At 44.3% G+C, this 24,915-nt stretch overlaps 1 long non-coding RNA gene across 1 annotated transcript; it reads right to left on the reverse strand.

Moving 5' to 3' along the window:
• Positions 1–7,348: 7,348 nt before the first annotated feature.
• LOC147005356 (uncharacterized) lies at positions 7,349–24,472 on the reverse strand. Its single transcript, XR_015046860.1, has 4 exons — positions 24,152–24,472; positions 16,160–16,251; positions 13,361–13,582; positions 7,349–8,077 (listed from the first exon to the last, which is right to left on the reverse strand). It is a non-coding gene; the product is annotated as an uncharacterized LOC147005356 (long non-coding RNA).
• Between the last annotated feature and the right edge of the window lie 443 nt (positions 24,473–24,915).

Genomic DNA, 24,915 nt, shown 5'->3' on the forward strand with positions numbered 1-24,915 from the left:
AAGCTTCTGCAAGGCTAAAGACACCATCAATAAGATAAAAAAACCACCAACAGATTGGGAAAGGATCTTCACCTATCCTAAATCAGATAAGGGACTAATATCCAATATATATAAAGAACTCAAGAAGGTGGACTCCAGAAAGTCAAATAACCCCATTAAAAAATGGGGCTCAGAACTGAACAAAGAATTCTCACCTGAGGAATACCGAATGGCAGAGAAACACCTGAAAAAATGTTCAACATCCTTAATCATCAGGGAAATGCAAATCAAAACAACCCTGAGATTCCACCTCACACCAGTCAGAATGGCTAAGATCAAAAATTCAGGTGACAGCAGATGCTGGCGAGGATGTGGAGAAAGAGGAACACTCCTCCATTGTTGGTGGGATTGCAAGCTTGTACAACCACTCTGGAAATCAGTCTGGCGGCTCCTCAGAAAATTGGACATAGTACTACCGGAGGATCCAGCAATACCTCTCCTGGGCATATATCCAGAAGATGTCCCAACCGGTAAAAAGGACACATGCTCCACTATGTTCATAGCAGCCCTATTTATAATAGCCAGAAGCTGGAAAGAACCCAGATGTCCCTCAACAGAGGAATGGATACAGAAATTATGGTACATTTACACAATGGAGTACTACTCAGCTATTAAAAAGAATGAATTTATGAAATTCCTAGCCAAATGGATGGACCTGGAGGGCATCATCTTGAGTGAAGTAACACAATCACAAAAGAACTCACACAATATGTATTCATTGATAAGTGGATATTAGCCCAAAACTTAGGATACCCAAGATATAAGATACAATTTGCTAAACGCATGAAACTCAAGAAGAATGAAGACCAAAGTGTGGACACTGTGCACCTTCTTAGAATTGGGAACAAAACACCCAGGGAAGGAGTTACAGAGACAAAGTTCGTAGCTGTGATGAAAGGATGGACCATTTAGAGACTGCCGTATCCAGGGATCCATCCCATAATCAGCTTCTAAACGCTGACACCATTGCATACACTAACAAGATTTTGCTGAAAGGACCCAAATATAGCTGTCTCTTGTGAGACGATGCCGGGGCCTAGCAAACACAGGAGTGGATGTTCACAGTCAGCTATTGGATGTATCACAGGGCTCCCAATGGAGAAGCTAGAGAAAGTACCCAAGGAGCTAAAGGGATCTGCAACCCTATTGTTGGAACAACATGATGTACTAACCAGAACCCTGGAGCTCTTGTCTCTAGTTGCATATGTATCGAAAGATGGCCTAGTCGGCCATCAATGGAAAGAGAGGCCCATTGGACTTGCAAACTTTATATGCCCCAATATAGGGGAATGCCAGGGCCAAAAGAATGGGAATGGGTGGGTAGGGAAGTGGGGGGCGCTATGGGGGACTTTTGGGATAGCATTGGAAATGTAATTGAGGAAAATATGTAATAAAAATATTAAAAATCAAAAAAAAAAAACCAGAGTTACTTCTCTGAGGCTCTTGTTTCATTGTTGCTGTAATTCTAGATCTCTCCCTACCTTTCAGAGCCAGAGTGAGCGTTGGGTAGAGAAACCTGGCTTGGAAAAAAAAAAGAAAAAGAAAGAAAGAAACAAAAACAGCTGACATTATAACTTGTTGTTCAGTATCTTTCAAGAGCCTTTTAGAGTCGCTATGTGTGTGCTTGATAAACTCTTTATTGGAGTCCTCCAAATGAATGAAATGTTTTTCCCTGTTTTTCAAATGAGGGAAAAAAATTGCACCAGTGTTTTTGTTTTTGGCGCAATAGATTCTTCCCTGTTTGGTTAAATTTACCTCTCTTCAAAGGTACTATAAATGGGAGTGTTTCCTTCATTTCTTTTTGCAATAGATCAAGTTAATGCACAGAAACAAACATTCTTTGTGTGTTTGGTTTTTGGCTCCTGTAACTTCGCTGATTTCTAACTGCATTTTGGGTTGGCATCTAAGGGTTTTTCTCCATGACATCTGCCAGAGTCCGTTTCCCTTCGTCCTTCAGCTTGGATTCTATATTTATTTTTCAGTTTTGTCTTTTCTTTTCCCCTTTCTCTCCCCTGCCTCTCTATGTGGGCCCTGAGAATCGAACCTGGGTCCTCCAAAAGGGCAGCTAGTGCTCTTAACTGCTGAGTCATCTCTCCAGCATCAGAAAGTGTTTGTTGGATTGTTTATATTATGAATCTCTAGTGTTTGAAAGTGTGCCAACAACATAAGGAAGTAAAAATTATTTTGAGCTAATGCAAGTATGGCTCCTTCAGGCAACACTTCTAATTTTTTTTCTTCCAGGGCTGGGAGGATGCTGAATGGGTAACCTAGAACTTGCTTAAAAGCCATGTGGATGTTGTGGTCCACCTGTAATCCCGGCTGCCAGAGAAGTCAGAATAGTGTGCTCCATGTTCACTGAGAGACCATCCCTCAATATATAAGGTGGAGAATGATCAAGAGAGGCACTTGGCACAAACCTAGGGACTCCACATGCTTATACACACACATGTACAGGTACACCTATACACACACATGTGCCTGCACATGCACACACCCCCACACACATACAAACATAAATAAAAATAGTGTTTAGTTCCCAACATTGATAGGAGAAAGATGAGTTTTTCCCCTCAATTTCACACCTAGAGAATTGGTGGGATTTTCACTATTTGGGACCCGTTAGCGTTTGATATTAAGGGCATAGAGTCCTCAGCCATGGAACAAAGTCTTGGGAAAAGGACATGCAGGGATGGATCTGTCTTCTAACATTGTCCACAATCACACACAGAGAAGGATAAACTCATAAATACTCTCCTGCTGGAAGCAAACCTAAATCCTCCCGAGGATTTTTTTTGCTTAAGGGATGTCTCAGTGTGACTATCCAAAAATACACCGGTCCCTTGAAAGCCGTTGTCACCAGAGAATGCTGCTTAAGAACACAGGTGTTACCTCTTATTTTTAACTTCTGCAGTTGGATGAGGGAGCAACAAGAGATCTATGTGCCTGTCAAACAAGGACGAGACTGAGAAGAGTACCCCCCCACCCCTATATTTTCCTCAGCTATATTTAGCAATGTATTTGCTGTCTGGTGCAAGGGATCTGTCCTTCTTTTGGTGTCTGGATTCATGTTAATTACTAGGGGACAGAGACCCCATGGCTACCAGTCAAATCGGAAATAATTACAAGTAAAAGAGAGAGAGTCCTTTGCTATGGTGGGGATATTTCCTTCTCCAAGGTTATCAGAATGTCGCCTGCGTATGATGGACATAAACACATGCCACACAGGTGAAGATGGGCTCACACTCAGGCCATCAGAAGAAATGGCTTGTGTTGTCCATTAACTGGAGGCTGCTGGGGCTTTATTATCAGTTAACGATGATGGGTATATGAGTCTCTGCGTCTCTGCTTCATCTGCTCTGTACTTTTCCAAGAGCTGTAGAAGACTTCAGCCCCCACAGGATAAATTGGGCTATGAATTTGTGTTTGTCGTTATGGTAATTTATATCGGCACCATTTTAATAACCACATCAAACTTGGGCACTCTGCAACAGTGAAGCTCACATCTAACAATAGACTAGAAACACTCTGGGGGGAAAAAAGGAATTAGAATCAACAGAGATGAGTGGCTTCAAAGCGAAGAGGTGAGAGTATTTACATCATAAAAGTAATCATAAAAGGCCTTCATGCTTCCACTTCTGCTACTGAGGTGTGATTGGTTGCAATGGCAATGCATTTGCATATGGTCCAGGCTCTGCCCTGGTGAACACAGGGAAACAGGCTTGCTCCTTAGTAGACACAAGGCAGTAGGAACTTTTCTGGCCATCTTCAATGATATATTAAAATTAGTGACCACTACACTGTGGGGTGGTAGATTTTATTGTGGATATAAGTATATATTTATTTTAAGCTATATTTTTTATTTTTAATTATGTGTATGTATATGTATGTGTATGAGTATATGTGTAGATTCTCATGGAGGCCAGAAGGGGGCGACAGATCTCCTTAAGCCAGAGTTGAAGGCGGTTGTGTGCCTCCTTATGTGGGTGCTGAGAACTGAACTTGGGTCCTCTGTAAGAGAAGCAAGTGGCCTTCATCCTGACCACCTGGGAAAACAGACTTTCTTCAAATTTCACTAAGTTCTTATAGCCCAATTTGTATCTCTTCATACTCTGTACCTTTGGTTCATTAATAGGATTCTAAGCCTCTGTGGGTTTCAGAGAGGGATAAAAATGAGCAGGAAACCTCTTTGCTTTAGATGAATGTTTTTGTTGCTGTACTGGGTGTCACTCCAGGGCCTTGCAAACTCTGGGTGATAATCTCTCTCTCAGCTCTAAGCCTAGTTGCATTGTATCTGAGGTGCAGATACACCGTATTTTCTTCAGCTCTGTTCTAGTAGCTAGGACAGAAACAGTGTGTGATTCTCATTTTGTCCTGAGATTAAACAAGTGGTTATATCTACATACCTCAGGAAGTTTGAAATCTCTTCATCAAAAAGAAGCTTAAGTATCAACACAAATATGTTGCTGCCACTTATTCATTAAGAACATAGACACAATAGCACACATTTCTAGAAGCAACCAACAGCTCCAGATAGCCTGCTTAACCTTAGAATAATCATTTTTCAGATGACTGGCTAGTGGCCAAGATGGGGATGGGGTTGGGGGTGGATAAACAATGATATCAGAATGTCTGGTTGTGTCTTCAAGAACTGAGGCCCCATGGCTTAAATTTTATTTTTTATTTTAAAAATATTCTTATTGTATCTGCTGCTGTTGCTGTTGCTGCTGCTGCTGCTGTTACTGCTGGTGGTGGTGGTGGTGGTGGTGTGTGTGTGTGTGTGTGTGTGTGTGTGTGTGTGTCTCAGAGGACAACTTCCAAGAGTCTGTTCTCACCTTCTACCATGTGGGGTCATCAGGCCTGCAGTTAAGTAGCTAATCGTAACAGATCGTAAGCAAATCTGAATTGCCTTCTTGGAAATTTAAATGTGAGATACAAGAGTTTTTTATGCAATTTCTGCTTCACAGGTTCACATTCTTGGGGGACAGTGTTGTCTAATGCGAGTCACAAATATAAGTAGAAAGACAGAAACAGAAACAGGTAAAATTGATTTTATTAATATATACTATTTAAACCTATAGCTAAATGTTTCATTTCAGCATGTGATCATATAAATATAACTTCATTGTTTTTCATTTTTATTTTAGATATCAGTAACCCAGTGTGAAATACATACATACAGAGCCCCAATTTGGGTCAGACCCATCCCCAGTGTTCAATAACCACTTTTACAGGGACCATATTGGATATTGACATCGTAAAGAAGTGAGACCTCAACAAAGTAGAAAAAAATGCTGGTTCAGTTTCCGATGCTTACAAGAGCTACACATGCAAATGCACATGAGTACACATCTATACACATGGCCACGCATACACAGATGCACACAAGTATCCATGCAAATGCACACACAGACATACACATGCATATGTATTCACTCACATAAGTGTACACACATGCACATACTCACAGGCATACACGCACGTGCACACACGTGCACATACCCAGTCACATAGTCACACACATGCACATACATGTATATACACACGCAAACAGAATTCTCTAAGGCTCTACCAAGTGGACTGGTGTTCTTTTGCCTGCATCAAAGCTGATTTAAAATTGACATGGCAGTGGCTGCCTCATGTTGTTCTATAACTGGAAAGACTTGGTCATTTTCCCAGAAGAAGCACTGGGGACAGAATGGACCCATGGATACTTGGAAAAGTCAACTACTGACAATCTCCCATCACAAGCCGTTTGATGCTAACACTAGGATGCAGTTCCTCTTAAGAGGCATGTTAGTTCATGCTCTTTACATAATGTGGTCCTGGCAAGTTAAACTACTTGAGTGTCACAAAGGGGAACAAGGAAACCAGGGCTCAGCTCTGCTCTGATTTTCATCCTTTCTGCTTCCCCATGGTACTCAGAAGGGTCTATGCTCACTCCCTTGCTTGGAGGAGACTGAACAACACAGATGGGAAGACAGTCTGGGTCTGTTCAAGGAGGAGAATTGGCAGTGGCTTCCTCAGCCCCTTGGGCTCTGTCTCTCAGCTCTTCTGTCTCCAGCATCAGTCACTAATGGATTTTGGAATCCTGTGGCTGAAGTCTGGGAAGAAGGAAAATATCATCCTGAAGACCCCAAGACCCTTACTCATTCTGGTAGCCCAAGCCTTAGTGCTGTTTGTCCTTTAGTTTTCTGTGGGGGATAAATGTGAGCCCCAGTTGGCGCATGGGACCTGGTGTTTGTTCAGAAGTCTCCAAATTCACATGTTTAAATGCTGACCCAATAGGATGGTGTTAGGAGAGAGTCTTCAGGGGTGGAGTCAGAGTGAGCACTAGAGAGATCCTGGAGATGCACTGTCCCTTCCAGAACATGAGGATGCAGCAAGAAAGTGCTGTGAACAAGGAAGCAGTTCTAGCTAGACATCATCTCCCAATGCCTGGCAGACCTGTTTGTGCTATGTGTAAACTACTTAGCTTATGGAAGCTTGTGGTAGCAACAACTGGGTCAAGCATGAGAGCCATTGGCTAACATGTACAGGACAGTCTTTGAGTGACCTTAGCTCTGTGATGGGAGCAAGAGAAGGCACAGAAATAAGCCCGTCGACTTCTACAGTGACAGGAAAGGGGTGAGATCTCAGATACTGCTACCTGTCAGCTTTGTGACATTGGGATGGCTTAGTCTGTGTTCTGCTTTTGGGAAGGGGGTGTTCTGAAAAATAAGATGAATGAAAATTCCCACTATATAAGGCTGTCATGAAAAGTAAGCAGGAAGACTGCTGAACAGAGGCATTTTAGAACCTACAGTTCCTCACTGTGCCGTGCCCATCACTGGTCATGATTGGGGAGTGGCATGGTGTCATTCTGAAGTCACTAGTGCATTCTATGATAATTTAACAATTTCTTCTTCAGGATTTCTACAGTCCTTATACCATTTTAATATGGCTGTGATAAATCACTCTGTTCAAATGCAAATTGGTTTACACACCCAGGTCATAGTCCATGGTTGAGGGAATTTAAGGTAGGAACTCAAGGCAGAAGTCATGTAGGAACACTGCTAGCTGGCTTGCTCAAGCTCATGCTTCCCTGGCTTTTTTACACAGCCCAGTAACACCTGCTCAAGAAATGGCACCACCTACAGTGGGATGGACCCTAATATGTCAATAGCAATGAAGACAACCCCCCACAGACAAATCCGATCTACGTAATTCTTCAGTTGAGGCCATCTCCTCTCACATGACTGTACGTTGTGTCCAGTTGACAAGATCAACTAGGACAACCAGGTAAATGCAAACTATAATACATGTACGGCATTTTATTTATGGATTAAAAACTGGTGGGCACTTTCCTGTGAGTTGGCCTTACTGGAATCACAGGCTGGGCATGGAATATCATGGGACACATGGCCGGACAATGGGCTTCCCTTCATGATTGCATCTTAACTCAACTATCTCCATAAGGGTCTCATCTCCTAATGCTGTCACTCTGAGGTCAGTTATCAGCAAGTGAGTTTGAGGAAGGGATGAACACAAGCCTTCAATCAACAACAATGGGTTTCTGCCTAGAAGGACAGTCAGATTGTGAAAAGTCTTGATGGTTAAGACACTTGACTATAACAACTCCTTAGAGTTGTTGTAACAACTCCGTGTCTGACTCCCATCTCAGGAGGCTAGCTTGCTATTGATATTTGACAGAGGAACCATAAACACAGGCTGAAGCAAGAGGGACATTGCCAGGTCTTGTCCCCAGGGTCTCTGGAGGCTGATCCCACACAGCAGCAATTTGCATATGCTATCACACCATCATCACATGCAGTAGAAGACACTCAAAATAGTCCCCCAAGTGGTGGTCAGAGTGGCAGGCTAGCAGCTGTGGAGGCCACTCTTGAAGGCCACCGTGGAGCTTAAGATGGAGTCAGGGTCTAGACCTTCTTGTTGGAAAGCAATGGGCATGGTTGGATGACTGTTGCTGTGGAGTTTGAAATTCAAATCAGGAAGAGCATCTGGCATCCGCGTGTCACGGAGATGAACCTTGGAGCTGCATCTGATGAGGACAGAAAGGAAACGCACAGTCAGCGAGACAGAGCCGTTCCTTGCTCGGGAAGCGAGTGCAGATGTGATATTCACTTCTCCATCACTGGATGTTTCGCTAATCAGTAATAAGAAAGAGCCTGATAAATCAGGCCCGATTTTCTGCTCCAAAATTAAATGCAATGAAAAAAATAAAACAAACTTGGGACTATGATAATTTTGCCTGTTGGCACCTTAGAGACAGCACCGTGTATTGTCCCGATTGGTGTTCTACCTGCCTTGAGGTTGCATGGAAGTTGTTTCCAGACAGATACAGGTTGTGGCTGATGTGTGGATGGTTGACATAAACTCTGCAGTGCATTTGTGCTCACTGTCAACTATTATCAAGTTGTTTTTATCAATATCCTAGTTTGCCCTTCTGTTGCTATGGTAAAACCCTCACTTAGACCAACCAGAGGACAAAAGGGTTCACCTCAGCTTGCAGTTGTCTATCATGGAGAAAAATCAGGGCAGAAACTCAAAGCGAGAACCTGGAGGCAGAAACAAAAGCAGAGGCCATGGAGGAGTGCTGATAACTGGCTTGCTCCCTATGGCTTGCTCAGCTTGTCCAGGGATGTCACTGCCCACAGTGTGCTGGGGCTTTCCACGGCAGTCTCCAGTCAAGAAAATGTCCCAAAGACTTGCTTACAAGCCAATCTGAGGGAGGCAGTACCTCAGTTGAGGTCCCCTGTTCCCAGGTGACTCTAGCAGATTTTACTCCATCGTTCTTGGAAGATTGGACTCATTCATCTATTAAAAGCCAATGCACTAGAAACATCTCTCCATGCTGTTTAAAATGATGTTAATAGCATTGACATGAAATTTGTTGGCCTTCTTTTTCACTGTGTTATAATGACTACTGTCTGGATTGTATTCTGCTGTTCTGAGTGTTCTTTTGATGTTGTAAGTTAACCCTAGTTCTTCCTCCCAGCCCCATGCTCCTAGAACTAAGACTCAGATCCAAAATACATTTACAAACACCCTGGCCATATAGCTAGACTCCACTCTGACTAGACTATAGCAAAAATAATACAATTATTTCAACCTACATTCTGCCACATGGCTGGCTACCTGTGCTCAGGTACCATGTGTCTTTCTTCTCCCAGATGTCCCACCTCTATTTCCTGGCTTTTAACTTTTTTTTCAAGACAGGGTTAATCTGTATAGCCATGGCTGTCCTGGAACTCACTCTGTAGACCAGGCTGGCCTGGAACTCAGAAATCTGCCTGCCTCTGCCTCCCAAGTGCTGGGATTAAAGGCATGCGCCACCGGTATATATTTCCTGACTAAACCATATGCTTTTTAATTGTCCATACAATACACAAGATATTCTCTTTGAGGTTAGAAATACAGTTCCGTGGATCTATAGGTCCCCTGGGAGTGGTCTCTGCTCAGCACACACATAGCAAAGGGCCAATGAGGGAGGGGTTTAGAGCTTAATGGTAATGGCAGGAACTAGTAGTGCCCTTGAGCTTGTGGCAAGTTTAGGGAGTGGTAGAGCCCTTCTTGTTCATGCATCTCAGCCCAGGATGCAAACCTCACTTTGCCATGTGAGGGTCTGGAAAGAAGGGAGATTCCTAGGAGTGCTAAAGAGCTTTTGACTCAGCACATGTCTCTTTGGCAGGAGGCAGGCAGGGACCAAGATCTGACAAAGGCTTCCCCACTAACACTTAAATGCTTTGAGGCAGAGTTACCCTCTTACACAGGCTAGTGGTAGAGCCAAGGGGAGGTGAAAGAAGCCAAGTGCACAGACATGCTACCAATTGTTGAAGTCAGGGAAACCTCTTGCTCAAATGACTCTCTTCTTTTTTTTTTAATGTTCTTTTTTTTATTGGGTATTTATTTCATTTACATTTCCAATGTTATCCCAAAAGTCCCCCACAAGCTCTCCCACCCACTCCCTCCCACTTCTTGGCCCTGTCGTTCCCCTGTACTGAGGCATATAAAGTTTGCATGACCAATGGACCTCTCTTTCCAATGATGGCCGACTAAGCCATCTTCTGATTCATATGCAGCTAGAGACATGATCCATGCCATAATCAGCTTCCAAATGCTGACACCATTGCATACACTAACAAGATTTTGCTGAAAGGACCCAGATATAGCTGTCTCTTGTGAGACAATGCCGGGGCCTAGCAAACACAGAAGTGGATGCTCACAGTCAGCTATTGGATGGATCACAGGGCCCCCAATGGAGGAGCTAGAGAAAGTACCCAAGGAGCTAAAGGGATCTGCAACCCTATAGGTGGAACTAACCAGTATCCCCTCAAATGACTCTCTTCTTAAAGTTCACAAAGTGGCCAGAGGCTCTGGAGTTCAGCCTTTACTCCCATGCCCTTTGGTGTTATTCTCCTGTGTGTGTCTTAATACTTTTCTCTACTCAGAATAGCCAGCTTGATAGAACTAATGGGAAGGCAGCCAGGGTGTAAAGTCCCCAGGCAAGAATTAATAACTGTTCATCAGATCTTACGGTGGTCTAGTAGAGCCATCAGAAGATTTTTTTTTTAAAGATTTTATTTATATGAGTACACTATAGCAGTCTTCAGACACACACCAGAAAAGTACATTGGATCCTATTACAGATGGTTGTGAGCCACCATGTGATAGGTGGGAATTGAACTCAGGACCTCTGGAAGAGCTGTCAGTGCTCTTAACAACTAAGCCATCTCTCCAGCCCCCAGAAGATGTTTTGATAAGACCCAGAACGTCTGAGTGTGTGGCAGAGGCAACTTGTACCCCTCAAATATCTTATATCTTCCCCCAAGTCTTGTATGGTTCTTTGAGGTCACGAGATCACTTCTGGCCAAAGAACTATAAATGCAAGTGGTGTCCCTCACTTCTGGACTGGTGATGTAAGAACTCAGTGTGGCTTCTTCTGTCCCTAATTCTCTTCCCACAAGCTCCTGATGTGACATTGTATGGAAGTGCCATAGTGTAACCCATTTCTTTGCATGCTACCTTGAAAAACTAATTTACAAAGAGAGAGAGAGAGAGAGAGAGAGAGAGAGAGAGAGAGAGAGAGAGAGAGAGAGAGAGAGAGAGAGTTTATGCAAGTCTTTAAACATAGTTCACACACCGAGGGCTGCTAGGATCCTGGTGTTCAGCAGCTCACTGGGGAATCAGAGCTACCAGAATACAATCCCCTTTTTAGCAGACCTGGGGTGGGCATTGGAGGAGAAGCTGATTCTCCCCATGGCTTGCATGAGTCAGCTTGGTGTTCTGGAAACTATAGCAACAGCTACCTCTATTGCTCTGCTTGGTCCTTACAACTGCCTGGGGACAATCCTATACGAGAGGGCGATGCTGGGGAACATGAGGAAGCCAATCACGAGGCTTATACAGGTGATCCATTATGTCATAGTCATGGAGCTACCACTGAGAAACGTGAAATGCACTCTGACATGGTTGGAAGACATCTTAAGGGGGGAGGTTCCTGTCTCCACTCACATCCTCAGATGTGTTTGGACCAAGCCTACCAATATCTTCTGCTCTCTTAGTTCACAACAATTCCCTTTTCATATTTTTCTCTTATAATTGTCTTGCCTAGGGGCTACAATCTTTATTCTCTTTTATTCATGTACAGGTCTCTTCTGACTGAAATCTATGCTATGCTCCTCATCCATTTAAATCAGCAAAAACATTAAGAAAGGAATGGGAAGCAGGTTGACTGTGAAAGACTTCTCTGAACATAGAAGACAAGGTGGCCTGCGAATGAGTCACATATGTCTTTCCAGGAGGTAGACTTCTTGGGACGGGGGTGTTGAGTGAATTTTTGAAAAAAGAGAAGATTGTGAACTTCGTAAATTCAGTTTGGATTAGACTTGGCTTTCTAAATTTGTATTTTCCACCTTAGAATTCAATCGGGCTGAGCCTTTCCCAAGAATTCCCATGAGATACTGAATAACAGCCAGTCTTTTGTAAATAATTACAAGGTTACAAAGGAGACTGCAGTGTGCTACAAATATGTCTGTCCCTTCTGGCAGGACTTTTTGTTAAATTGCTGCTTAAGGAGGCACAACAGAAATAAAATAGAATGCAAATCAGGGTGTGTCTTAGTTAGGGTTACTGTTGCTGTGATGAAATACCAGGACCAAAAGCAAGCAGTGGAGAAATTTTTATGTGGCTTACACTCCCAAATCACTGTTTATTGTCAAAGGAAGTCAGGATAGGAACTCAAAACAGGACAGGAACTCAAAACTCCAGGGCAGGAACCCGGAGGCAAGAGCTGATGCAGAGGGCATGAAGGGGTGCTGTTCACTGGCTTGCTCAGCCTGCTTTCTTATACTCAGGACCACCTACCTGTTCAGTAGCGGTACTACTCACAATGGGCTGAGCCCTCCCCCATCAGTCACTAATTAAGAACATGCCTTATAGCCAGATTTTACAGAGGCATATCCTCAACTGTGGCTCTCTTATTTCCAATGACTCCAACTTGTATCAAGTTGACCTAAAACTAGCCAGCCCAAGGAATAACAAATGTCCTCAAGTTCAGAGTGACATGGAGTTGAGTTACACATTCTTGGACTGAAAGATAACATAGATCTTATTAAGTCATATCATATCACCATATCAAAAAAAAAAACCTGACTAGTGATTATAATAAAGGGTTTTTTTTTCCTGCTTTTAATAATTTCTGTCTTTAGGACTGAGGGATATTCTTCGTATTTCCAAGTCCATTTCAATGTTACTAAATTGAGTGTCCTATTTGGGCATGTTGGGTAGCTTTTGTCAGCTTGACACAGCCACGGTTATGTGAGAAGAAAGTACTTCAGTTGAGAGATTGCCTCCATTAGACAGGCCTGGGGCACATTTTCTTGATTAACCACTGATGTGCTAAGGACCCAGTTCACTGTGGGCAGTGCCACCCCTAGATAGGCAGTCTTAGGGTGAGAAAAGAAAGCAGGCCACGGAAGCCATGAGGAACAAGCCAGTAAGCAACACTGTGCCACGGCATCTGCTTTAGTTCCTGCTTCCAGGTTCCTGGTTTAAACTTCATCCCTGACTTTCCTCCATGAGGTTACCTTTAAGCTGAAATAAACTCTATCCTCCCCAAGTTGCTTTTGGTCATGTTTTTAATCACAGCAGTGATGCACAAACTAAGACAGTAGGCTTCTGAGAAAACTGTGGAGAGGAGTAGACACTCCCGAGTAGATCAGAGATGGCCTGTGGGGACCAGCGACAGTGCCTCCCCATTCACTGGAACAGAGACCATTTGGTAAGTACTTTTCTAACAGATTTCCCTTCATTCTGAGCCTACCTGGATGACATTACTCAGTGTGACCATGCATCTGATGAGAACAGACTCCAAGGGAGGCTGATCCAGCTGTGACCCATAGGAACTGCCTCTTGCAGTCTCTCTGGTATGTTCACACCCTTTGAGCTGAGCACAGGAAACTTGAAACTTTGTGTTGCACGAGGTTGAGCATTGGTCTGCAGGGAGACTTGGGCAATTCCCTGAGTCCACACCTGCAAGACAAAACTACATGGAAAAAGTAGTGAATGGCATCCATATAGCTCTGCAGTCATGAGAAATATGTTGAGTGTTGTGGTTAAACCCTGCTAATTAAGGTCAAAGTCTACCATGGCCAGATAGCTCCTCTGAGTGAGGGGCAAAATGGAGGATTCCTTTTGCCAGCCAGGGCTTCCCCTTCTCTGACCTTGTGTGGGGAGCCTGACCTCCTACACCCTCTAACTGGAAAAGGTTGACAAGTCGTCAAGACCTACAAGTTCAACTTCCTCTTTCCCTGATAAGAACTGGCCCAGTAAGTACCTGGCCCAGCAAACGAGGCATCCCCAGTACTTTAAACTGTAGCTGAAGAAACTTCACCCTAAGAAGAACCCCTTCCTATTCTCCAAGGTTCATATTCACCTTGAATAAAGTATGCTTGTACAAGCCAACCCTGAATAAAGGTATGCACACAAGCTAAGGTCATCTGTTTGGCTCTCTCTCCAGAGACTCACTCCCAGCCAGACCCGGATCCTGCAGAACCTATTCTGACTTCAGTTCATCCTTTTAGCCCAATGTGCTGTTCAGCCAGAGTCTGGATACCCTGAGAGGGAGAAAGCAGAGGACAAGGAACCACAGCTAGTCCCCAACCCACATACTGCAGCTGGCACTTGGCACGGGGCACAGCATACCATGGAATGTTTAATGGTGGGGCACGGCTTTAATCTCAGCCTTCAGGAGGCAGAGGTAGGCAGATCTGTGAGTTCAAGGTCAGCCTCATCTAGAGTGAGTTCCAGGACAGCCAGGGCTACATGAGAAATCCTATTTCAATAACAAAAAAGCACACCCCCCCAAAAGCCAACCAACCAAACAATGAATCAACCAAACAAAAAACAAACAACGACAAAAAACTTGCAAAGAATTAAGAAATATAAACAGTTAAATTCATACATGGACATGCTTGCCTGTCTTCTATTAGTAGCCCAGCACCACGTTGCCCTGACAAAGAGGGAAGGTGTTGTGTTTCTCCTTACTATTGAGTGACCTTTTCTTCACAGGACCATTTCTGTCTGAGGATGACAATGCCCACACCACAAAACTTTACTGGTTCCCAAACTGGAATTTCAATAGCTTAGGACAAGCCTAGGCCATATTCCCAAAGGAAGTTTTGATTCTCAGCATTCAGAGAGAGAGGAGGGGGAGGGGTAAGAGGAGGGAGAGGGAGAGATATTGATTGATTTAAAAGACAAAAAGCATCAGTATCATGAACGTTGAGAATGGACGACAATGTGATTTACTTCCGACACACTTCCTGTAAGTCATGAGCACTGTGGTCATAACTACCATGATTACCATCACTGTACCACTGTCATGACCACTGCTACCATCATCATCACCATCACCAACATCAGTGTTTATCACCCTCATCACAACCACCAGCATCAACATCATTATCACCACCAGCAGCAACATCACACCATCCCCATATTACCATCCTGATCACCATTACCATAACCACCGTTACCATAACCACCATTATCACACTTTTCAGCATCATCACCATCATCACCATCACGGGCATCGTTATTATCAATCACCATCACTATGTCTTTTCAGGATTTGATAGTTCATCCCTTTTTGGTGCTGCATAATACTCCACAGTCTGGATTTATTTTCACCATGTGTCTGCTCACATACTGACACATTCAGCTGATGAGTGGCAGGGGTGGGATTTGAACCAGTGACTGTCTGATATCTAGGCTCTCAAAACAGTTTTCAAGTTGTCTTTGAAATGTTCCTCACTGGTATAGCTCCATTTGTGACTCCTGGTAAACCCCTGGGCAGTATTATGTCTCACCTCACTTGGAAGGGTGTTCCCATCTCCTCATTCTCAAATGGTCAAGGACTCACTCGTATTACTTTGTGTTTCCTCACTTTTAACATTTTAGGGAGCCGGACGGTGGTGGCGCACGCCTTTAATCCCAGCACTTGGGAGGCAGAGGCAGGTGAATTTCTGAGGCCAGCCTGGTCTACAGAGTGAGTTGCAGGACAGCCAGGGCTACACAGAGAAACCATGCCTTGAAAAAAACAAAACAAAACAACATTTTAGGGAACTAGATCCTGCTAAGTGTCCCCTTTAACACTGGCGCTTTGCTCAAGCCTTGATGACAATGACTGAACTGGACCATTTGAGGTGTGGCAGCTTGGGGATAATTGGTGTTCAGCATTAAGTTCCTGCCTTAAGCCAGCTCATCAGATCTACGTGTTCGCTGACCATTAGGGAACTTGTGCGCCTGCGTGCGTGCGTGCATGCATGCGTGCATACGTATGTACGTACGTACGTACGTACGTGTGTGTGTGTGTGTGTGTGTGTGTGTGTGTGTGTGTGTGTGTATGTGTGTGTTTCCAAAGGAATCTTAAATGTGTTGGATCCTTCCATTGTTCACACCGTGTTTTGGGGGAAACAGAGATGGAGCCTGTGAATGTAATTTGAGGGAAATTTAAACCGCTAAGCCTTCTGAGAAAGCAAGGATAGAAGGGCGTTCTCAATGGCGTGGGGTAGGAGCGTTCCTTATGCACATATTGTTTTGTCTGAATTCACCTACTAACCGGAAAAGCGTCAGAGAACGTGAAAAAAACGCTGGTGGAAATTAAATGCTTCTTGATTTGCCGACTTCTCCTGATTTGCTATGTAGCAATACCTGTTAGAAAAGGATAATTAAACATTCTTCTACTTCTTCCGTGAAATAAAATCAAAGAAAATCTGGAAGGGGACAGGTAAATAGGATATAACCCGGGAGTAAGATCAGGAGTGCAATTATTCTCTTATATGCTGTCAGCGGCTTTCCACTGAGATGGTTAAATAGGAAAGCGGTTCAAAGCCTCGGGGACAGCGAGGCAGCGAGGGGAAGTGTTAGGGTTTCCAATTTGAGAGGATGTTTGCTCAAACGCTGATTTGAAAGCAATGAAATCTTCAGCCTCCATAACCACCATAAAACGAGATTTCTCCTCAATCCGTGGAGAACCAGTTAGAGTGACGTTTTAAATTTCTCACAGGAAAACCAGGTCTGGTTTCAGCAAAATTTACAGGTGAGGGAGACAGAGAGACGCGAGAAGACCACTGAATAGAGCTGCCCCTAGGTTGGGGCCACACCCAGTTTTTCAACATCTGAGGTAGCCCAAGAACCCTCTGTGTACCAAATAAGGGGTGGTACTGGGGCTCGCAGCAGGACCCCTCGAACAAAATCTGCCTTTAAATATGGGAATTATTTCCATAATGTCTTTGTTGACAGCTGGCGAGGCACAAAATAAACACAGGACTATTTGCAAGTAAGCAAGAATTAGCATAATCCGCAGCTGCGGCCTAACCCGCAGGATAAAGAACTTAGTGGCTCCTTCTAAAACAGCCAGGGAAGGGACCTGCACAGAATAATGAGGCTCTTGCCACCTGCCAGTGGCCCACAAAGCCTAGCAAGCAACAGCCTGGTGTCGCCCCGGCACCACCGGAGCTTTCTAATTAAAATAGAAATGAATTCATCGGCTGCAATTCAACACCACGTGATTAAAAAAAGAAGTTTTGAAAATAATATTGAGTTTATTAATACCCATTGTCCAAATCGTGAAATGTAATTTTCAATTGTCCAGTGAAGGAAGCGGGTAGTTGATTGAGAATCTCTTCAAGTCGGTCGTTTGAAGCCTGGTCAAAATACAAGCAAAAAGGAGAAGGAATCTGAGAAGCAGTGGCCTTGTGTTTTGCTCTGAGTGAATGCCAGCCGATGCCCATGGACACCAGGTTTTTTTCAGACCGGAGAAAAGTCCATTGTGGTGCGGATAATTACAGGTGGGACGCGAGGCTGTTTGAACCACCAAGCTTCTCACGTGATGCTGCGGGCTATCAGGCTTCTCTGCGAGGCTCTAGCTCCTTCTTTGTGGTGATCCAGTGGTTGAAAATGAAATTATCTGCACATAGAAGGCAAATATGTGCTCTCCTCTTAGCGGAGAAGGGAACGATCCTTAGGAAATGGCTCTCCACCGATCTGGAAGTCTGTGATAGCAGATGTCAGGCGGAAGGCAGCCAAGGCTGTCAGTGGTCCCTCTAGCCTCCTGCTTTGAAAAGCACCCCTCCTGAATGTACCAGCCACCGAATACCTTAGCACTCCCAGTTTCTGAGTATTAAAACATCCTATGAAGTCAGTTTATTAGTATCAGCCCCCCATGACACCCAACAGATTTGACTGAAATACAGAACCTAGCTTAAAAGTCTACCTTACTTTCAACAACTTTCTTCTACAGCTTTGCTGTGGCCCTGCCTGTGCCGGCTAGTTTTATGTCAACTTAACACAAGCTGGAGTCATCTGAGAGGATGCCTCCGTAGCATGGGGCTGCAGGGAACCCTGTAGAGCATTTTCTTAATTAGTGATGGATGGGAGACAGCTCAGCCTATGGAGTTGGTGCCATCCCTGGGCTGGTGGTCCTGGGTGCTATAAGAAAGCAGGCTGAGCAAGCCACGGGAAGCAAGCCAGTAAGCAACACTCACTCCCCCATGGTCTGTGCATTAACTCCTGCCTCCAGGTTCTTGTCCTGTTTGAGTTCCTGCCTTAGCTGCTTTCAGCGACGAACTGAAATATGGAAATTTGAGCGAAATAAATTGCTTTGGTCCTGGTGTTTCATCAGGGCAATTGTAACCCTAACTAAGTCACCACCCAGACTCTGTTTATAGACCACTGCTTACCGAAGAGTCACTTTGGTAGGTGCCATGGAGTATCAAGAGATCCAGGATAACAGTCTCAGAGAAGTGAACCTTTTCTGTGCCCAAATGACTGTCTACTCTGCTACTCCCTTCCTCCTACCTCTATAAACCCTTACTCACTTTGGACATGGGTAAGTGAGTCAGCTGGGTAGACAGTACAGACCTGGGAGTGGCTGATGAAAAAAAAAAAGAATGACACAGTATGTGTGTTGTTATGTGTATATATGTCCATGTGTATATGCCTATGTGTGTATGGGTATATTTATATATGTGTATTTGTGTATGTGTGCCTATAGACACACATATATGTGCACATGCATGTGTAGGTCAAAGGACAGTATTAGCTGTCATTCCTCCTGTGCCATATACCTTGACATTCTAAGACAGGGTTTCGACTGTCCTGGGATTTGTCTATTTGATCAGGAACTACCTTGGCCAGCAAGCCCCAGAGACCCTATCTCTACCTTCCCAGTGCACACTACCAAGCCTGGCTTTTTGAAAACATGGGCTTGGGATTGAAGTCAGGTCAAACTCTTTACCCACTGAGGTAACTCCCCAGCCCTCCAAAAGGGTTAATATTTTAAGGGAAAACTTAGGGGGCCATGTTCAGTTTAGAGCTTCAGTCTTGATGAGTTTCTGGAGTTTATTTAGGTCAACAAGGCCTTATTACTCCATCACCTCTCTGATATTTCTTACTACAAAAGTCCATCTTCCCACAGAAGATTGAGAAACAGAGGCAACTTCAAAGAGAAGTTGAAAAGACATGTGTCATCTCAGTGTGCGGAGACCAGGGCAGCAATTTCAATGCATGGCTTCTCAGGGTTCTTTGAAAAAAAAAAGAAAAAGCATACGGGACTTTGGTGGTATGAATGCTGAGTCAACATCCTTGGTCCCTTGGTATGTGTGCTCTTCTGTGTGAGGGGGAATCGTGCATGGGGTCCACACAGAGCTAAGGCAAAAGGATTTTGCAGCTGAGGTTCAGCCTGCTTTAATCAAACGAGGAAACTTCCCCCATGCACTGATTCTGATCAGATAAGTCTTTTACAAGACCACCAAAGAAATTCTAGGTTTGGAGACACAAGGTCCCAAAGAAGGAATTCTACCAATAGTCACAAACCTGGAGTCACCACCCGGACAGGGTACACTAGAAAAAGAGCTCTCTGTGTCCCTTCCTTTGATTGCCAAACTGTTGAAACCATGAGCCCCAGAGAATTAAAAATTTCCTAGAAGTCTTGTACTGGATGAAGGAAAGCATTGAAGCCTGGGGCCAGCTGGGGAGTGGGGGACCTTGTTTCCTAGGAAGAGACTCCACATAGGTCTGACCTGTCAGGTCATCTTGCATGGACAGTGAGGGGTCAGGGATGGGCAGTTTCCATTTGGACCAAGTCTGCTTGCTGATGTACTTCTCTTGCCTTCTTTAGAACCTAAAGCTCACACTAGCACCTCAAGGCTCTACTTGGGGTTCACCGGACTACTTTATCTGTTCCTCTTTCCAATGTGATCACATTGAATAAGGCCTTTCCCAGAGTTTCACTGTTGTGGACTCTTTAATTGGTGTGTACAAGGCATGTGACTGAGCCTGGTTCATCAGGGCTACCAGAGACCTGAGCTTTGATATACACATGCACATGCACACACACACACAGAGCTCTAGAAACCCCTGGAGGATACAGTCTCAAATGAGATTCATGCTGGACCTCCTGAGATCCAGGCAGAGGGATGAACAAGCAACACTCCTCCTGTGTTTCAAATCAATGATTTCATGATTATTTCATGCAACATAAAAAATAACACAGGGACATGAAATAGAGGCACTCTGCACACTGTGACGGAGATGTTCTTGTAACATGGCTTAGTGGACACTCATTGTTCCATTTTACGCCCACATTATTGGTTATTTAGTTCCACTGTCATAAATCTGAATGCTCACAGGCCTCAGAGGGGTAAAGAATGAATATGGAAAACCTGAGCCATGAAATACGGGATGGTGCCCTTCAGAGGAGGGGAAATTACGGGGTCCTCTGAAAGGTAAATTACCACATAGCTACCATCGAAAATCTCTTTGTAGTTTAAAGGAATTGTGTGTGTGTGTGTGTGTGTGTGTGTGCTTATGCATGACAGTAACTTTGGAGGTCAGAAGAACATGGAGTTACAGGCAGTTCTCAGCCACCTCACACTGGTGTTGAGAAATGAACGTGGGTGCATCCTCTGAAAGAAGAGCAGTCACTCTTGACCAGCTGAGCAACCTCTCCAGCCTCCTACTTTAAGTGGCTTATCATGATTTTACACCATCATGCTGTTTGGGGGCTTTTCTGCTTTTTTGAGCAGGAGATGGTATTCTGGAAGCCCTTCTTGTTGTTGTTGTTGTTGGCTGCTGATTTGGCTCTTATTTACCTCTCTTGAGTGGTCCAAATTCAAGTCCAAAGCTTCTGAAATGTACCTCAGAGACTTCTCATTTGTGTGTCAGAAAGGGTCCTGTGTTGGTTGTTGTGGATGAGTGGATACATCCGAGCTATGGCACAACTCACTATCGGTGATCAACAGCATGAGACCAACCCAGGAAACAAATGCAATGATTGTTTATACATAATTTTATTCTCTCTCTCTCTCTCTCTCTCTCTCTCTCTCTCTCTCTTTTTCTCTCTTTCTCTCTCCTCCTCCTTCCCTCCCTCCCTCCCTCCCTCCCTCCCTCCCTCCCTCCCTTCCTTCCTTCCTTCTTTCTTTCTGTGACAGGATCTCTGGAAGCCCAGATTGACCTTGAGCTTACAATATAATCAAAGATGTATAGTTTGAACTCTGGGCCCTCTGCATTCACCTCCTGAGTGCTGAGTCTACAGGTGTGTTGACCACACCTGGCTTATGAAGTGATGGGGAAGGAACCCAGAGCATTTTTCATGCTGGACAGCACTGGACCAGCTGAGCACCATGCCCAGCCCTGTGTGCACTTTCTGAGTTTTTGATGTACATTGCTAGGTGATCTCTCAGAGACTGTCAAATCCCCAGCAGCAAATGTGATTTTTTTGTCTCTTTCTAGCTATTTCAGTTTAAGATATTCTTTTTGAAAGTGCTTTGTATCTTAATTGTGGTGGCTTTCTCATATACACGTACAATAATAATATCAACTCCTACACCCATGCACATATGATGACTTAGGATGCAATTCATAATAATTTTTTTAAAAGAAAACATGAGGTTGGGAAAGAGATTAGGTGGGGGGAGTCACTAGAGCATTTGGAGGGAGGTGGCAGAGAGTGAATATCATGAAACTGTACTGTGTACATAGATAAAGGCTTCAAGGAATCAATACAAACATTATTTTTTTTTTAAAAAGATCCATGTATTAAAGGAGATAAAATATTGTACCTAGTGTGTTCTTAGGGTTTGTAAGTATGCTTTACTGAATTGGTTAAAAAAAAAAAAACAAAAAACTCAGGCTGGCTCACCCTGGTAGACGCCTCTTCTGAAACTGGACAGGAAGCAGGATCCAAGGCGCAGGCAGATGGTTCTGTTGATGTGTGAAATCGTCCTTGGTTGGGGCCCCAACTCTGTCACTTTTTCCACATGCAACACTCATTCAGTGCTGTCTCTGTTTCCATGGTTGCACACTGAGGGGTCCGCGGTGTTGGCATGACCGGATTCCTCCTTCTACAGTGCACTTGGTAATGGGGAAGAGTGGTTGAGGCCCTGCTCGTGGGGAGAGTAATTTTCAGAGGAAGAAAAAGACAGCAAATCCATAACTAGGAGGGAAGCATCAATCTGTTCTATGGGCTGTAAAGATGAAACAAAACCAGTTTTGTGAACTTGGATGCTTCTTTGGCTGAGTGGTAGGCAAGATATCTCTGGAAAAAGGATCTAGGTCAGAGATGTGAAGGGCAGGAAGACATCTGTTGTGCCAACCCAGGAAGTACAGATTCTTGCAGAGAACCTAAGGTAGAAAAGGAGGAGGTATGTTTATTAGGGGGGGCAGATTTGTAGTCCTGGAAAAATAGAAAGTTAGACATGGACGTGAGCAGGACTCCCACGTGAGCTGGCTTTGGACATCACCCTACGAATTCTTCACCGGGCGTCACAAGCACTGATCTGTCTTGCTTCTCTGTTACTGTGATAAGACTAACCAGGAGCAACTTGAGGAAGGAAGGAGTCTTTCTTCTTACACTTTACATCCCATCATAGAAGTGGCTCATTCAAGTGCATGCTGAGAGCAGAACTCTGGTCATTTGGAAGAGCAGTAAACTCTCTTAGGACCTGAGCTATCTCTCCAGCATTCCAGCTGATGCTCTCATGTCCTTTGAGACTACCTTCTTCTCTGGGATGTGGCAAGGTCATCCTCTGGTAACTTTCTTGAGTTTTCTTACGTATTTCCTAGCATATTTCAGATAGTACTTTGAATTCTAGCCTGCTTTTTTTTTCTTTCTTTCTTTTTGTTCAATTGCTCAGTTCCTGACCGGGATGATGCTTTTGCTCGATTTAGAAATTGTTCATTTGAACGTACATCGCCTCAATTATTTGCCATTCTTCAGCTGTCTTGTACAACTCCTGGGGTATTTCAGGAGGCAGTAAACTTAGCAACAGCATTCAGTAGTTGAAAAGACTTCCTTGTGTTCTTTCTTATTCAGGTGGTTGCTCCTCTGTGATCCACTCCCTGTTGTGGCCACAGGTCTGTGATCCACTCCCTGTTGTGGCACAGTTCTGTCTGGAAAGACCTCACAAACATGCCTTCCTCTGTGGGAATCCACTGAGCCCCTTCTCATTCAGAATCCAGTCCAGGTCTTTGTGAGTGACAAGAATGTTTTTTGGATTGGAACAGGACCAATGTTCATATTGGTTCCAAACCTTCATATTTTCCCTTAAAGTTTCCATCCTAGTAAACATTATTTTTAGACTTTCCCTGTGTGTTTGCAATTATTTTATTTTATGTATATGTGTGTTTTGTCTGTCCATAGGACTGTGCACCACTTGCATGCTGCTGGGTGCCCGCAGAGGCTGACAGAGTTACAGATGGTTGTGAGCTTTCATGTGGGTGCTGGGACTCAAATCTGGGTCCTCTGGAAGGGCAACCAGTGCTCTAACCACTGAGCCATCTCTCTAGCTATTCCCTGAGATTTTTTTCATGCACAATATGCATTAGATTAGGCAGTTCTACATTCTTCTTGACAGCATTTATTCTATTTTGGTTCAAGCATTTGGTATTTTGGGGTTTTACTTGGCTATCTGGTGATGATAATCACCCTTAGATATCAGCTTAGAACATGTTCTAAGGGCCGTTCTAATTATTGTTTAAGATGGTCTGTTTTATCCTCAGCAGAAGAGGTAGACCTGGTCAGGCTTGTAACTCTTGCTGTGAAGGTTAAAGGTCATGAGACCCAGAGGTCAGGGAGACAGGAGCAAAATGGTGTGCTCGGGACCTAACGGGACCACTGTGACCTTGAACTCTCAGCAGCCATGGTGGTTACCTGCTTAAGGCCTGAACACAGCCAAGCCAGTCAACATTCCAGCATGGAATCGATCAGCAGGTGTGGGGGGTGGAGGTGGGGGTGGGGAGGCTCCAAGATCTCATCCTAGGCTGAGGAGTTACTGGACCTTGAAGGCCACTTGTGGAGGAGTCAGTTCTCTACAGGGATGCGGCCCCTGGTAGGTTGATCCCGCTCCAGTGGATGGCCGCTTACTCATGCACAGGTGGCAAAGCGTGAATTTGAACCAAGGGTTATTAAAATAAAGTCATGGAAGTGGGAGGAACATGGGTGTGAAGAGGTCTGTGAGGCGATCCAGGGAGAAGCAGGATAAATACAATCAGGATTTGTTGGAACCATATGTGAAATTCTCAAAGGATACATAAAAATATATTTACAAACCTTTTCACATAGCGAAAGAGCTGGTCCGCACGGTAGGTACCTCAGGCTGCCTGTGCTTCCGGATACAGGTTGAGTTCGTCGTGGGCTTATTCTGTTACTCAAGTAGAAATCTTTTGGCCAGCTCTTGTCTCATCTCAATGATATATGTGCTGTGAAAGTAATCACTCTATCTCTCAAGGGAACCAGAACTCCATAGTTCTGGCTGTTGTCCTCAGCCAATCCCAATCATTTGGCTCCTACAGGATGAGTTGGATACAATGACATAAGGTGGTTTGTTTGGCCCTACAGATTACCTTCTGGTTGCTACCTCCCTCCAGGGGCTTCCATAGACCACACAGTTCCTTTTGTGATGGAACCCAACCGGCACCTGGCAACTAGTGATGACTAGGAGATGGGAATTTTGATTGGCTAGGAAAGTTCTTCCAGCCATCTGTGTTTAAGGTGGCCAGAGATAGTCATAATGAGATAACGGATAAATGGCTGCAATCTCCCCTACCCCTCCACCCACACCCACCCCTCCCACACCCTGCTTATTGGTTCTGTGTCTTTAGATAAATCAAATAAGGCAATAAGACGAGCCATGAGATTTTGAATATATATGTATATCAACATCAGCGAAGGATCCGGGGATGTGGCTCAGGGGTTAAGGACACTTGCTGCTCTCATAGAAGACTGGAGTTTGGTTTCCAGCACCCACATCAGGTGGCTCCTACCGTCTGTAACTCCAGATCAAGGGGATCTGATGCCCTCTTCTGATCCCTGAA

The sequence above is a fragment of the Mus caroli genome, unplaced genomic scaffold (genome assembly GCF_978045245.1).
Source record: "Mus caroli unplaced genomic scaffold, Mus_caroli_1 scaffold_4, whole genome shotgun sequence".
Lineage (NCBI taxonomy): Eukaryota > Metazoa > Chordata > Mammalia > Rodentia > Muridae > Mus > Mus caroli.